At 43.7% G+C, this 14,704-nt stretch overlaps 1 long non-coding RNA gene across 2 annotated transcripts in view; it reads right to left on the reverse strand.

Annotated features, from left to right (window-relative positions):
• The window catches only part of LOC149915992 (uncharacterized), a 33,147-nt gene that overhangs the window by 9,909 nt on the left and 8,534 nt on the right, over positions 1–14,704 (reverse strand). The window contains exon 3 of one of the 2 annotated variants that reach the window (XR_016471019.1): positions 2,218–2,345. The exons of the other annotated variant lie outside the window; for it this stretch is intronic. This is a non-coding gene — a long non-coding RNA (uncharacterized LOC149915992). The remainder of the gene's footprint in view (positions 1–2,217; positions 2,346–14,704) is intronic. 2 annotated transcript variants of the gene reach the window in all.

A 14,704-nucleotide genomic window follows, 5' to 3' on the forward strand; every position in this document is an offset into this window, starting at 1 on the left:
GGAGAAGCACGCAGCAAAAGAATTACCTCCCCACTGCTTCTGAATAGCACCAAAAAGAAGTAAATAATCTTACCACAAGTATTCAGTGAGCGAAAAGAAAGCCTAAGTTCATCAGTAATGTCATCTCCCTGCCTTGAACGTTCAAATGCCTTACGGGATGAACAGCCTTTACAGCTGCTGGGCACTCGGTGTGCTGTGGGCTGGGATGTGGCAGACACGGCCTTCCATAAACATCCCAGCTCAGCAGAGCCCGCTCAGCCCATGGGACATCCCGCTGGGAATCCAGGTCTAGGAGAGAGCGAGCGTATAAAAATAAACAGGACTCTCATCCACTTATTAACAGGGCATGAAAGCAATTAAGGAGATACTGAGGAAACCAGTCATGGAAAATGTAGGTCACGGTATTTAAATTCAGCTTCATGGTTACATTCCTTCTTCAGAACATTTCCAACTCCATGTTGTTTCTAATGATGATGGCAGGGATATATGCACCAAGATCCTTCTTCTCACTAACAGTTTACCCTCCAACGTTCTGCTGAGTCCAGATGCACCAATGAATACTTCATCACTATCTATACAGTAGGGAACAGGAAATAACGTGAGCTAAAAGGAGATGCTTTGGCCTATGTCCATGATGTGAGTTTTATGAAGCATAAAGATTAAAACACAGAGAAACATAAAATTTGTACCAACGTATCAAAACAACCACATGTCTGAAGCAAACGTGGAGCAAAAAAGGAGACTTGACACTGCAACACCATGCCTTTAACATGAGCATTTCTGCGTGCATGTTTGCAACAGATCAGCTCGTAGCATGTTTTGCCCTGTTGCATGCTTTGCCTTAGATTCTAGTTTCTTGCATTAATCTCAGTGCTAAGAGAAAAATGAAAAAGTCCCCTGGACATTGCCTCATGCTATGCCTGTGCTTCCCAGATAACTGATGGTTCACTGGCCCACAGAACTACTTCATCACATTTTGACCTGAAAATCCTTAGCAGGTGCATGACAACCTGCAACCAGTTTTTTATAGCTGACAGCAGTCTAGAGTCCCAAAGGTTCAGGAATTATCTAGGCTGGATGAGCTTTTAAAGGAAGCATAACAAGTTATCTCACTTACACCTGTTGGTATATTATGTCACCTATTGTTACTCTCAGTTGTATATTTTTGGCTTATTTCTTTTGCATCTTCTCTATGGACTCAACACATACTCAATGGAGGCAACCACAGTCAGCTGGGTTTTATACGGCACCTTGTACAATTTTTGAGTGACAGAAAGGCTGTGTGTGGAGAGTTATGCTTTAGACCAGAGTGTAGGGCCACAGTTTTCCACTACTGAGGTGCCAAACTACGCACGTGAGCTGCCACCACTCAGGCATCCAGATACACATTTGGGAATTCAATGAAGGAGGATGGCTGCTCACCAGTTGTCCGTGGACATACATATAATCGATCAAGGTTATATGGACACCAGCATAGAATCTGGAGAAGTTCTAGCTGGGGAACTGGGAGCAGAAAACAATGCGTGGCATCAGGATTTCACTGTAGAGAAGACTATTTAAAATAGAAATAGTAACAGAATGGACTGAAAAGCATTGCACTGACCTGTCCAAATACTCAGATTTCTGAAGAATCAGACATGAAACGAATGTTGTTAAATCTTTTCATGGCTGACACTGGCACAAACCATCAGTAAGTTTTACTTGCTGGTGATGTGCAACTGGCAGGCACTATCAATGCACAGGAGGATCAGGGTGCCCTACAAGAAGAATGGTGTTCCTCTGGGGAACTGAAATACAGTCAGTCATAGGATGCAGAGCAGCACCTAGGGACTGAGAACAAGAATTTCTCCTCCCACCAGTCAGAAGCAACACAGAAAGATGTTACTGTAGTGAGTATGAATATCAGTGTGTTGCAGCTCTGAAACAAGAAGTGTGACCTGAGGATGCTAGATAAAATAATTACTGCAAAGGCAGAGAGCATGAGTGTTGCTGTACATGGCTGCCCAAGAACTTTCCCTGAGCACTGCTCACAGCTCTGATGGCTCCTATGTCTGATAGAACAGGTGCAGGCAGAAGGATTACTGAGCACAGCAAGGTCTGTTGTATGAGAGCAGACTGAAGCCATGCTTTATTTTTATATCCCAGACCTCCAGAAATCCCAGAGCAGACTCTGTGTGTATTTTTATGTCCAGATGGCATTGCGTATTGCATACAGACCTATTGGCTCAGATGTGGTTGGATATTGGTGGACGGTTGCAGACAGAGTTCCTGTGCCCCCTGGAGCCTTCCTCATCTTGTTTGTGCACTTCTCTCCATTGTGCTGACACAAACATTTCTGTGGTCACCTGGGAACAGAGTCAGAAAATTGATCCACCCTAACAATGACAAAAAGGTTCCTTTTCAAGATCACAACTCTAGCCAGACAAATGCCTCTGGACTTCTTTGAAATTTGAGATTTACTGAACCTACGGTAACTGGAGAATCTTAGGAAAATTGCATTTTCATTGTACAGATGACTTTCATAAAGGTTCTTACTCGGGCATGCAGAAAGCACCCCAAAAATGGACACTAATACTAGCTATACACCCATCAGAGTGATGAAGAAAAATTCCTCAGCTGAAGAACAGTGTTTAGCAGGAGTCAATGCAGAAAGTGACCAAGAATTAGCAGCTGCAGCCCAGAATTAGCAGCTGATTTCTAACCACTGAAGCAGGGAAGTTCTGGAAGAGCCTTTGAGTGAGGGACAAGAACCTGAACTAGATTTAAGACGAGGTTTGACCCAGAGGAACTGTACAGGACAGTCCTGCAGTAGTTGGGAATTACCTTGTGCCTGAGGAGGTCCCTTCCATTGAGGTGGAACATCCAGAGCCACATGCCAGGCAACCTCCCTTGGTCACAGAATATGGTAAAATGTGTGCATTCTATATTCTACACACAAAATTAAAACCTTGGCCATTCCTCTTCATATTTTTGCAATAGAATACAAATACCACTACTACAGTTTATCAGCACTTTTCACTACAATACCACAAGACAGACCAACAATTCATGGTGCAAGACAGGAGAGAACAAAGCTTTGTAGTCAGCTGTGACAACAGCTTGAGAGATTTTCTTTTATCTCTGAAGGACTAAGTCCTAAAGTAAGTGCAAAAAGGGCATATCCTAATCTTTCATGTTGAAGATGTGAACTGAAGACCCCAACGTGGTATGAAGACCCCATAACATTCTTCAGTTATATTGAACTCCTCCATCCAGAGCAGATTGATTCCAATACACAGAAGAGGGGAGCTGGCTATAAAGGTTTGAAAGAAATGGTTGTATAATAAGAGTGATTGATGCTAAAAAGAAAACGTTTCAACTCAAAATGATAAATGAGGAGCAAAATGTGGTTTTCTTTTGCACCATCCTACAGCTGTAATGTAACGTTGGGATGACACAGGGGTTGCCTTCAGTGCATGCCTGAACAAGAAACGTGGACATGGCCACAAGTGCATGTCACCAGAGAACTCCCACTGTCCACAAACCTGCAATGACACCTACTGGTAACCGGTCAAAGATTCATGCCTGCAGACAGCATGCGCTTGCTTGCTACCAAACACACGAGTGATTTTCTTTTACATCCTGGCTCTCCATCATCAAGATTCTCTGCAGTGTTTTTGTACAGCTGAGTGCAGAAACCAGGGCTCTGCCTTGCCTGGCTTATTTGCAAACCACTCACCATTTCACTCTTCTGTTCGGAGCTGAGCAATCCACTCTGGAGTACCTTGTGTAGGGAACCTGGGACCCTATGACTTTTCATGCCTTAGGCTAAGCCAGCCAGAAAGGTACAGTATGGAACATTCTTGGACCACTCCCAGATTTCCACATTAACATTTCTGTCATCCTACAAGATGGGAGTTGCCTTATTCTGCAGTCCCTGGCACCCAACAGCTAGCTGCTCTCTGAAAGCCTGAGAAGGTGACCTGTTCCATCTGCTATACCACCTGGGGTACCACTCATCAACTGGAGAAAAGAAGCAAGCACCACTTCCAATAAAACAGTCCCACTCCAGACAGCAAGGGAAACCAATGGTATTTAATAGAAGCCTAGTTTTAGAACCTGACACTGAAAAGTTTCAGAGAGAGAGATATTTCCTTCAAAAACCTTTGCTTCCTCTCCTTAAAATGAAGACTTTGATAAAATATATCCACCAAATCTGTGGAGGATTGATCTCACACTAAGCATTACACAAGCCAAAGGGAGGCAAGAAGTGACTGCACCATGAAAAGTCTCAATCCTCAGCTCAGAGTTAGCAATGGACTTTCTAATGTTGAAATAACACAGAAAGAAAGGGAGAAGCAGGAAGAGAGAAACTGCATATACTCTGAAGTCTGAAGAGGTTTTAATGCGTATTCTCTCAGTATGATGGAACACATCAAGATAATTAACCCCTTTACAGAGTACAATGAATCACAGCAAAAACACAAGCGAAGTAATTAGAGTCAGGAATCCCACGTGAGATTTTCTTACCGAATTCCTTGGATTTGTCCCAAATTTTAAACTGCCTCCTTTGTCTTTTTCTAAGTTATTTCTGGGTGACACTACAGCTATGCATAAATAGTGAAAGTTCCCTAAATTATTTTTAAAACTTGATTTACATTACTTGCATTAAAGAAAATCTGCCATGAGAACGCTCTGCATGTGCAAAGAGGTAAGGAGCTGGACATACAGACCATTGGTGCCCCTGAAAAGTACACAGCCTAGATTAACCTCATTGGCTTTGGATGTCTATAGAGAAGGCATTCAGACCTGAGGGGCAGTTTTCCAGCAGAACTCCTAGCAGAGCTAGGAGAAATGAGAAGAGCTCACTTTGTCTCATCCTACACAGCTGAGTTACACCTTGGAGAAGAAGCTACTTTTTCCTTATATAGAAAGATCATATACATCCATCTTAAGTAATACATATTAACGTGTATAAAAGGTTCTATAAGTAGATTTGGAACAATTATCTACTGTGACAAATATCTGGCAAATGCATAGTGTTAGGCAGTGAACTCTCTATCCTTCATGTTAGGAGGGAGACCTTGCAACAGCCTTCGCTGTGTATATCAGGAACTTTCACTGCAGAGACATGAGGAGATGCTTTGTTAATTCTTTAATGAAGGGTTTATGAACTTTGGACTGAGTTTTCAACAGAAATGTAAATCAGAATTTCTTATACAAAACTGGAGTAGATACTGCATAGTGCTATCTTGTGGTCACAGCAACCTAGGCATCTTAAGGCTGACCTTTGCCTCTTCAGTATAAGCACGTGGGACAGATCCCACTCATAGCAATGTGTGGTTCCAGATATGACATTCAAACACCCTACTGTCTTACACTGGCATAGTGCCACCAAGCCACTGGTGACTCACAACAGTGCCAGCACCAGTGCTTGAGGAGGTGAACAGCCACACCTTGGACACACCATTTGTCTTTTTCTCTTTCAAATCACCCTATGGCTGTGGATTTCCCTGGAGACCCAAAGTTGGGACCAGTCACTGAGGGGTAAACTCTATCCAGCAGAAAGCCATCACGGGGGCACAGCATCATTCAAGCTATTGATTTGAGCATGTGTAGCATTTTAATCATCCAAAACCTTCAAGAGTAAACTAATATGTAGAATGCAGAATCACTTCAGGTGACTACAGGAAAAAGATTAGCTTCTAAATGGAATACTTTATACATGGTTGTAATAGGCTGAGAGCTAATATGTTAGCTACTTAATTTGGCAAATTCTGGGATTTTCCTTTAATTAGAGCTAAATAGAGACTGCTCTTGAATTTTTTTCCTTTATACCATTCTGTGTCACCACTGATATAACCAAACAAGAACTCCGACTCCTATTTCTGCAAACATGTTTTTCCTCCTGCACTAAGAGCTCTCGCCATTCCACAGCACTTTGAGGCCAAAGTCTGTGACTTAAGCAAACCAATGTTCTGGCAGGAGTCCCTTCTTGCGAATATATTTTTGGCCTGGAACGACAAGGCTTATGTAGCTCCTGATCACTAAAATACCACAGGCTATTATGGAATGAAAAGGAGCCACGAGGCTAAGCCAATGTCCTCCAGATCCCTGCAAATCCCAGAAGCTGATCCAGTGTAAGAGTCCGCCCTAAGAAAAGATGGATTGCTTTTTGTCCTCATGACAGCAATATCATTAAAACTCGTCTAGCCACATAGCACACAGCATCTTGAGGGGTGAACGAATGGCACTACTTGTTATCTCAGCTGCAGGAATTGCCAGACCCTTGTCTTTACAGCAGAGCTGAGTGTGACTGCTCTTTTTCAAGCTAGCAACAAACACTCAAGATACACACCAGGATTTTATTCGCTGTACAGAAAAGCTGGATTAGCAGCTGATGAGCTGTTACAACTCGAGCTCCTGCATCCTCACTTCAGCTTAAACTCTTCTCTCCTACAGCCCAGATGGTGCATGCTTGAAGGGCCAAAAAATTGGGATCACAGCCTGAGTGGGGATGGGACATGGGTTACTGTTCTAGACAGCTCAGGTACCTGCACATACCACTGCTGTCACTTCAGAGACTGCTGGATAAATGTGAACGAAATCAGAATAAGACAGGGAGCTGGCCCTGCCAGGTGGCTGAAAAGATAGGTTTTTTTCAGTCCAAACATTGCTTTAATAGGAGCTGAAAATTCTGAAAAGGTTTGCCAGAGGTCTACTAGCTCTGAAACCAGTGCTCTCATTCAGGGTACAGGAGAAAAAGATCCTTCAGACAAAATTCATGAGAACAAATGCATCAAAGTGCCTGGCGGGGAGGGAAAAGTTCAGTTCTTCAGAAAACCACTGCAGAAACGGTTCCCCTGGAATCAGCTCCTGAGGCAGCAGCTGGGGATGCCAAACACCTTCCCCATGTGAGATGGGCACAGCCAGGAGAGGCTAATAACACAAATTTACACATACTGAAAAGCTGCAAGGGAAATATGCATTTCCCAGTATTTTCCCCCTCAAGCCCCAGACCTGAGTGCTGTCCTTCTGCATTGCTGTGCACAGTATGGATCCCCTGGATGCTGCTGGTCCCAAAGATGTGTGGTTTCTAGACCTTCTCAGAGTACCAGGTTTGACACAGCACCAACATGGAAAAGCATATCTTCTGTGCCTCTCATAATCATTTACTTCTCTGTACAGAAAGCAAAATGTTACATTTCATCAATCCAGTATTGTGGCATTTTTCAGTCTTTCACTGATATTGGAAAGTTTTGGAAAACAGAGAACCAGAGCTGCTGGATGTCAATATACAATTAATCTGTTTTCATTCATTCCTTCAAGTTTTATTAATACAGCAGAAGAGAAACCAAGTGCTCAGTGCTGAGCCAAATAATTCACACTGTGACGACAGAGATCGTTTTTTTCTGAAATCCTGATGGGTTAGAGCCCACAACAGCAACCAAATGTCTCCGCTACCATTAGACCATAAGCCACCCACAAGAAACAAGCACCGCTAAATATAAACACTCCCAATTCTTTTTATCTGTTAGCAAACAAAACACCATCAGCTTGTTTACATAGAGCAGTACCCAGCTCTGCAATTAATTAAAGCAAAAAATCAACAACCGCTTTGCAACATTTTCCATGCAAATGGTGTGTTGCTGAAGCCAGCAGCAAGGTGGAGCAGCTGAGGGGAAACGCCGGGCAGGTTAATGCGTGCGGCTCTTTGATGTACAAAGAGGAACCGCAATGCATGAGCAGTGCAGTCCGGAGAGCCAACCATTTCCTTTTCCCCTGGAAAGCTTTGAGTGTGAATTGGAAAGTGTTAGTCACTGCAGCATGAAGGTGCAGGGCATGGAGAACAATAAAGATCACTTTCAGCGTGTTAACCTTTCTAAATCCATCAGCAAACGGATTAAGAAGTTAGCTCCTTAACCGGCACTGGGGCTACAGTGGAAAAAACAGCTGCTTCCCATGCAGCTGAGTCTGGCACCAGCCCTGGGCACAGCACAGTGACTTACTCTCCCGTAAACTGCTGGAGCCAGGGATTGTCTCAATTCCTGTCTCAGAGTGAACCCAGCACTACACTGGTGCTGATCTAATTAAGAATGATGGTTTAAATACCAGAAAACAGCTATAAATACAGAGGAAAACCCTATTTGACATCAGTACACCGTCAGAGGTACATCAGCTTGGGGTCAAAGTCTTCCTTCGGAACCTTTCCAAACGCAATGTATTAGGACTCAGATCTTACTGGAGAGATCAGAGCTGCAGGCCTTACATCTGGGTCAAACTGGTGGGACAGAGAAGTATCCAGGATTTATGGCCATCTTTTTATAATGCCTCAATTCTGTGGGTATCCGTTCCATGCTTTTTATGCAGAATCACACCCAATTTAAGATGATGGCACACAGTTACGTTTAGTGGATCTGCAGTAATTAAGGGTGTCACGCTCTTGTTAGGAAAAATGCTTGTTCACCCAATATAAAAAACCCAACAGTGTTGATGTCTCTATCCTAAAATAAGGCTGGAGCTCATTATAGGCTCTCATACCCTAAGACTGGTGCTAAGCAAATTTCAGTTTCACACAAGGAGATCACGCAACCTTCCCTTTTCTCTGTTATTTACAGTGGGGAGGCAGAATTCTAGCAGTTGTGCTTTTTGACAACCTTCATATAGTTAGTCAGAAATCTTTGTTTCTGGAATCTTTCTGTGTTGTCATGGAAATTATCACCATGTCCCTGAGACTAGGATAACAATTTTATGACAAATTACAGGAGATAGGGAAGGAGAATATTTTGGCATAAAACAATACTTACAAAGGAAAAAAAAAATCACACAACATTTTTGCACCCTTAAAAGGCATCAAATTAAAGATTTTACTCTCTAATCTCTGCCCACTCTTTACAAGCAGGCAAGAACAAAATCTAGCAGCCTGCAAAACATATTTTTTCTTGCATGACTCAATATAGAGCAGCCCTTGCAAGCAGACAAGGGTGGCCAGGTTACATCAGGCTGCTTCCAACCTTGCATTGCACCAAGATCTAAGAACAGGGCCTACAGGAATATAAAGAGTTTGCTAATATTTTTGACCACCTTAATATCTGAATCCTGCAGATTATGTCTCTTATAGACACCCTATGCAATTAGCAGGTCTTCAAACCTCTATTAAATTGCCCTTATGAGAAAATCACCTGAGTGGTGTAGACAACACAGATTTTTAACAAGAGAGGCAACTCTTATCACACAAGGAGAGAGATGTGGAAACTGATTTTAGCAGAGGAGAGAAAGATGCTTTTCCTTCTGTTGCTTCACAGAGGTGTACAAGGCTTCTGCCAAGCAAAGAAGAAAGGTCCAGAAGGCAGAGACCTATTGTTCTGGGTTATATTCTAAGCCACACGTGCAGCCCTAGAGCTAATGCTCTACAGAGCTAAATGTGAGAGGTTTCATTAGGAGAACATTTTCTTAAGGAGGGTGATTCCCCTTCTATGAAGGAACCGTACACACACGTAATCTCCAAAGAAGGGGGTCTTGACCAGGCATGACAATTTACTGGATAAATGAATCATCTGTGCAGAAAAGAGCTTTCAGATGATCATTTTGAGTTGCCACATCTTAATCTAAAGATGGTTTCTGCTAATCCAAAGTGTGTTTTAAACAAATCAGAACCAGCAGGATAACCAGAACGCTACTTTATGGTAAATGTCTGAGATGCTTTTAGCCCAATTGTTAGAAAAGCTATAAACAGACTAAATGAATGAGGTCTAGGATACAAAAAAGGTCTCATTAATGAACTGAAAATAATTATGGTTGTTTTTCCTAATATCAGTATTCAAAACTGTAACTACTTCAAGAATTTGGTGTTTCAAATTTTGATTCTCCTTACTATTTTTTAATTCGTATTTCTTTCACTTACAAAGGAAAAGATTTTTCACCTTAAAAAAGATTTGGTAACATGAGATGGCCTAAAGCAAAACACAACAAATCCCAGGTGCTTCCAACAGCGTCTCTTCTCAGCACAGCTCGATGCATTCCAGCAGTAATTTCAACCACTTACCCGCAGAGGGCAGAAGCTGACAACAATTTGTGATGGCAGCCATCCCGACAGCCTGCTCTTGGTTCATACAAGTGCTAAATCTGAGAGGAGTGAGATGCATGTTAAGACCATCGCTTACTATCAGGTAACCATGATGGAAGCGCTCAAAACAGCACTCATTGCAGCAGGTTGAGCAGAGGAAAGCTCACCATGGAGGGACCAACTCGTGAAACAAAACAAATCCCTTATTTTCTTCCTGTTGGATAGTAACTAGTTTTAGTGAAATGATGCGTTTCAAAGAATAACAAAAACTCTGTGTCTGAAAACCACACAAAAAAGTGATTTCACACAGAGCACCCAATCCCTGGCCGTGGTGCCAGATCTGAAGCAGCTGCACTCTTGGGGTTAGGGAAGCTTTGAAGATCCGAATGGCTGGTTACAGGCCTGCACAGAAGGGCCGGGGAAAGACAAACGAGCCTCAAAGGCACAACACCCCCCAGACCCGATAGCATCCTTCAGCCACATCAAAAGAGCACAGGTCTGTTTGATATTCACTTTTCCTCCTTGAATTTGGAGACGTGTAAACAGAGCCGGGCCAGCAGCCTTGAGCCACACGCAGGTTCCGCAGAGGGAAGTGGGAGGGATTGCTACACAGCTGGCTGGCCTGGCCCTTGTCAAACGGGAAGCCCTGTCTGCCGCCAGCCGCTGTAGATCAAACAGAAGATACAGCCCCTTTGAGAACATCTGAGGGTACACATCTGGGAGCTTCCTGGCCTGGTGCAGGTCCCTGTGCCAGAGCCCCACGCCGACTGTCAAAGGGTTGCTGCAGTCTCTGGGGGCTGCTCTCTGAATGGCTCTGTGCATGCAGTCTGTCCTGGCGTTCAGGTTTACGTGGCTGCAGAGAAAATGCTGGAAATGGTAACCGTAAAGGATGTAAACACAAGGAGAGAGCAAAAATAACCTCATGCTTATTTTTAGGTTAGTGAGAATTGTATTAAACACCTCATAGCTGGGTGCCTGACTCACGATACTTAAAAGCTTGAGGATGTCAAACCTATAATTATTTACCACTGGAAAATCAAAGAGAATCACCAATTTTCATAAACCTCAAGCTTTGGAACATAAGCCAATCTCTGCTTGTTTTGAAAGCAGGTTGTTTTAGAAAGGCTCCTTTTGGAAACGCCCTGTGCTGATGTTGAGCACTGGGCACAGCTGTTCCTCCAGCAGTGCATGCCTGCCAAGCAAACCATGCCCAGCAAAACCTGCCAGGTAGTTTCTTCACAGAAAGAAATTGTTCAGCATACCACTGGACCCTGCGCAGCCCTCAAGTCCTCGTGACAGGTCACCCAGCACTGTGTCCACAATCCTTTTGCCCTCCTGCCCTAGCTCTGCTATACAGTGGGATCCCAGCTTCTTCCTTTTTGCGTAACTCTGGGGTCTTTTTGCCCGTTTCCTGCTATCTGAGCATGCAGAGTGGGGCTTTTAAATCCTGTCAATGCAGCAAAAAGCAAAGGAGAAAGCATCTTTGGTTGGTGAAGTTTTCCCTTCTCCCAGCTGTGGAGGTTCAGGTGGGTTTGCTTTTGAGCTTGCAGGCCCATCTCTGAATGCAGGCACCTGCGCAAACAGTGCTCTACTGCAAAGCAAAGAGAAAGGATGGAAAAGAGAGATCTAAAGGCTGTGTGTGTGTGGATTCCTTTGGTGCCTTACATTGCAAGCAATCCCACAGCCCAAGGGCCATGCCAGTCTGCAGCTGGCTCTGAAAGGCTCACCATGAAAACAGCTCGGCAGTGAGCAAGGGGTGGGGAGGAGATGGCCTGTGCACTGCCCTGCACTGCTATTGTCTCAATAGTGTCCGAATGGCCTCACAAGCCTCTTCCACCAAGAGCTGATCTTTTCTCCTCCTCTGCTACTTACTTTTCCCACTTTCATGTTTTGTACTTCAGAGCCGGGTGCTCTGCTTGCTAGGGTCAGCAGTGGGTCATGACTTGTGACATGAGGTTAATGCAGTTGTTAAGTAACAGCAAGAGACTTCCAGTGGCATGAATATTCCTCCCCACCTTCTCCCAGACATGCACACGCTCGCTGTCTCAGCCTGAGCCCAACACTTGGTTAGCATGGGGGTGACTGTGTGATGCAAGCACAACACGCACTGCGGTCCTACTTACATCAGCTACCACGTGCTCAATCAAACAAGCTGTTCAGTGGGTAGCACTGAGATGCTTCCAATGTCTTTAAAAAGTTGGAAGCATGTCGTGGCTGCCTTCTGATAGCTGGAAATGGATGACGGATAATGACAGCACTGTTGGCACCACACTGAGCAGGAACAGAAGCATGCGGGCTGATCACAATCTCTGAGCTTGCTGCACATCCTCAGTGCCCGTTTGCTTTAAGGAGGGCTGTGTATGCTTAAGAAAAGCTCTGGCGATCCGGATAAGATTTTCAGAGATGTAAAAATCATGGAATTGTATTGCAGGTTTGCAAATGTTTGCAGTCAGAGCACTTTGATGTGAGGGCTGTTTTTTGTGGGGGCGGAGCAAGAGGAAGATGAAAGAAGATTTTAGGAAGTGTCAAGTCAAAGATGCATCACATTTTTTTGAGCCCCTTCAGACAAGCAGCTAACAAACAAGCTATTGGATTGATACCTCAACAGACGTTTGCCATCCCTGTCCTCTGTGCTCGAGATGAACATACTCCATGAAGCCTGTCTTGTCCAACTTAATTGGCAGCGGGATGCTGGACCAGATATTAGCATCATAATGCAGTACAAGACCTCCGTGTGATAACCACATGCAAGTGTGAAAGGGACAATAGTTAGGGCTGCAGAAGAGAAATCACACGGACTGTCTGCTTTGCTAATGACACAGCTTTGTCTGTGTCTCTGAATTTTGAAAAGGGTCTCAGAATGGCTGTTTACCTACCTCCCTTAATCTGATGGGAACCTTTTGATCTCAGCTGGATCTGACCACTCAGTTTACAAAGTACAATTAAAGACAGATAACGCCTCTTGAAAACAAATCACTCAAAGACCCTAGAAAAGAAGCCCAAGGATCTTAATTCAGAAACCTCCAAATTTAATGCCTAAGATTTTGAGTCCCGATATCACTCCTGTAAAAAGAAAGGGGCTGAGCAAGCTATGGTTAATGTCTAGCTCCAAATACGAAACCAAGCAGCAAGGCAAAGCAAACAAAACAACATGGCTTCCCTCTGAGAGAAAGAAAATCCAGATCTATTAGTTTAACAGACCAGCTGCAATAAATACACAGCTGACTGCAAATTCTTACTGCTGGGTCATGTTTGTAAACTGTCAAGTATTTCACAGCTCCATTTTACAGTTTGAGCTACTGGGAGAATGTCTCCAGAAAAGTAGATGTCAAAGCATTTTCAAATGCTTTTTATTGCTAGGATTGGGAATACAATGCAGGTTTCAGTATAAGCTGCAAAGCTATCGTTCAGCATTCATAGCCATTGCTAACCAGCAGTAACACAGACATCCAGAACTGAATTTCCCCTTAATACAGGGCCCTCTGGAGGGTGCTGAACTCCAGAACTGCTGCCTCATAGCATGACACGTGCAAGAAGGGCCCCAGGTGTCAAGCACAGGAAAATAAATCACTTTATGTTGTTTTGCTCTTAGTTCAGTTGTTACCAATTGATAGCAGCGGTGAAGCTCAGAATGTGAGTCCCAAAGGCCTGGCACATATCAAGCACTGCCTCACCTTGGGTTCAGACTTCTACAAGGCTTCTGAGATGCACACAGATAATAAAAACATCAATATTTTCTGTACTGACAAACTGATGTTTCAGAATCTCTTCTGTATTGCTGGCTCACTCTGTGATAGCTTTATTATTCTAGATGGATCTGATGTTCTGTGGAAACCAGAGCTAGTGAGTTTTGCTTAAGACAATCTTCACTAAAGAAGTCTTAAAAGCAACTGTCATGGTTTTATGTAGGTTTCCATGAACCTACAACATCTGCCCAGTTATAAAGCAGCCCACAGAACATCTGTGAGAGGCCCCAGAGAAGACAGCTGGCTCCTCTAAGCTACAGATGCCTAGACAGCAGGCGTGTTAACACAGCAGGACAATAAGGGGCAGAAGGGAACCTGGGCTTTTCTTTCTGAAAGACACTTAGGAAAGGAAATGGTCAGAACCAGAAGGGTAAACTGCAGCCAGCACAATCCCCATCTCCTTCTCTCCCCTTGCCCTGCAGGGGATTTCTACTTCTTTCCTCCAGTCCTGCTGACTTCCCATTGTTCAGGACTTGCTCTCACAAAAGGGCTCAATCCCAAGACCTCCCTCCAGCTAAAAATGAGTAAACACGACCTGCAGCCAACAGCCAGATATTACCCCTGGTCCACAATAAACTTTTTCTTCCCAATCTCTGCATCCTGAAAAGCAGTTCTCCTTTGCTATTTACTTTCTAGCAGAAAAGGTACAATGATGCTCATCCTATCCTTCTTCTATGGCTAAGTTCTTCCTCAAGACTCTCTCTGTTGATCCATGAACCCTGCAAACTGTCAGTGTAAAATGCATGGTATCAAGTCAGTCAGTGTTTAAAATATTGGCTGCTGGAGAAAATATTTATGTCAACGATCTAAACATGAAGCAGGGAAAGAAATGACTTTCAATGGCCTACGTGAAAATAAATAAAATTTAGGCAGAATAGGAAAGATTATTAAACTAAGAAAATGTCTCTGAATG

This window comes from Phasianus colchicus, chromosome 14 (assembly GCF_987193195.1).
Source record: "Phasianus colchicus chromosome 14, bPhaCol1.hap1.1, whole genome shotgun sequence".
NCBI lineage: Eukaryota > Metazoa > Chordata > Aves > Galliformes > Phasianidae > Phasianus > Phasianus colchicus.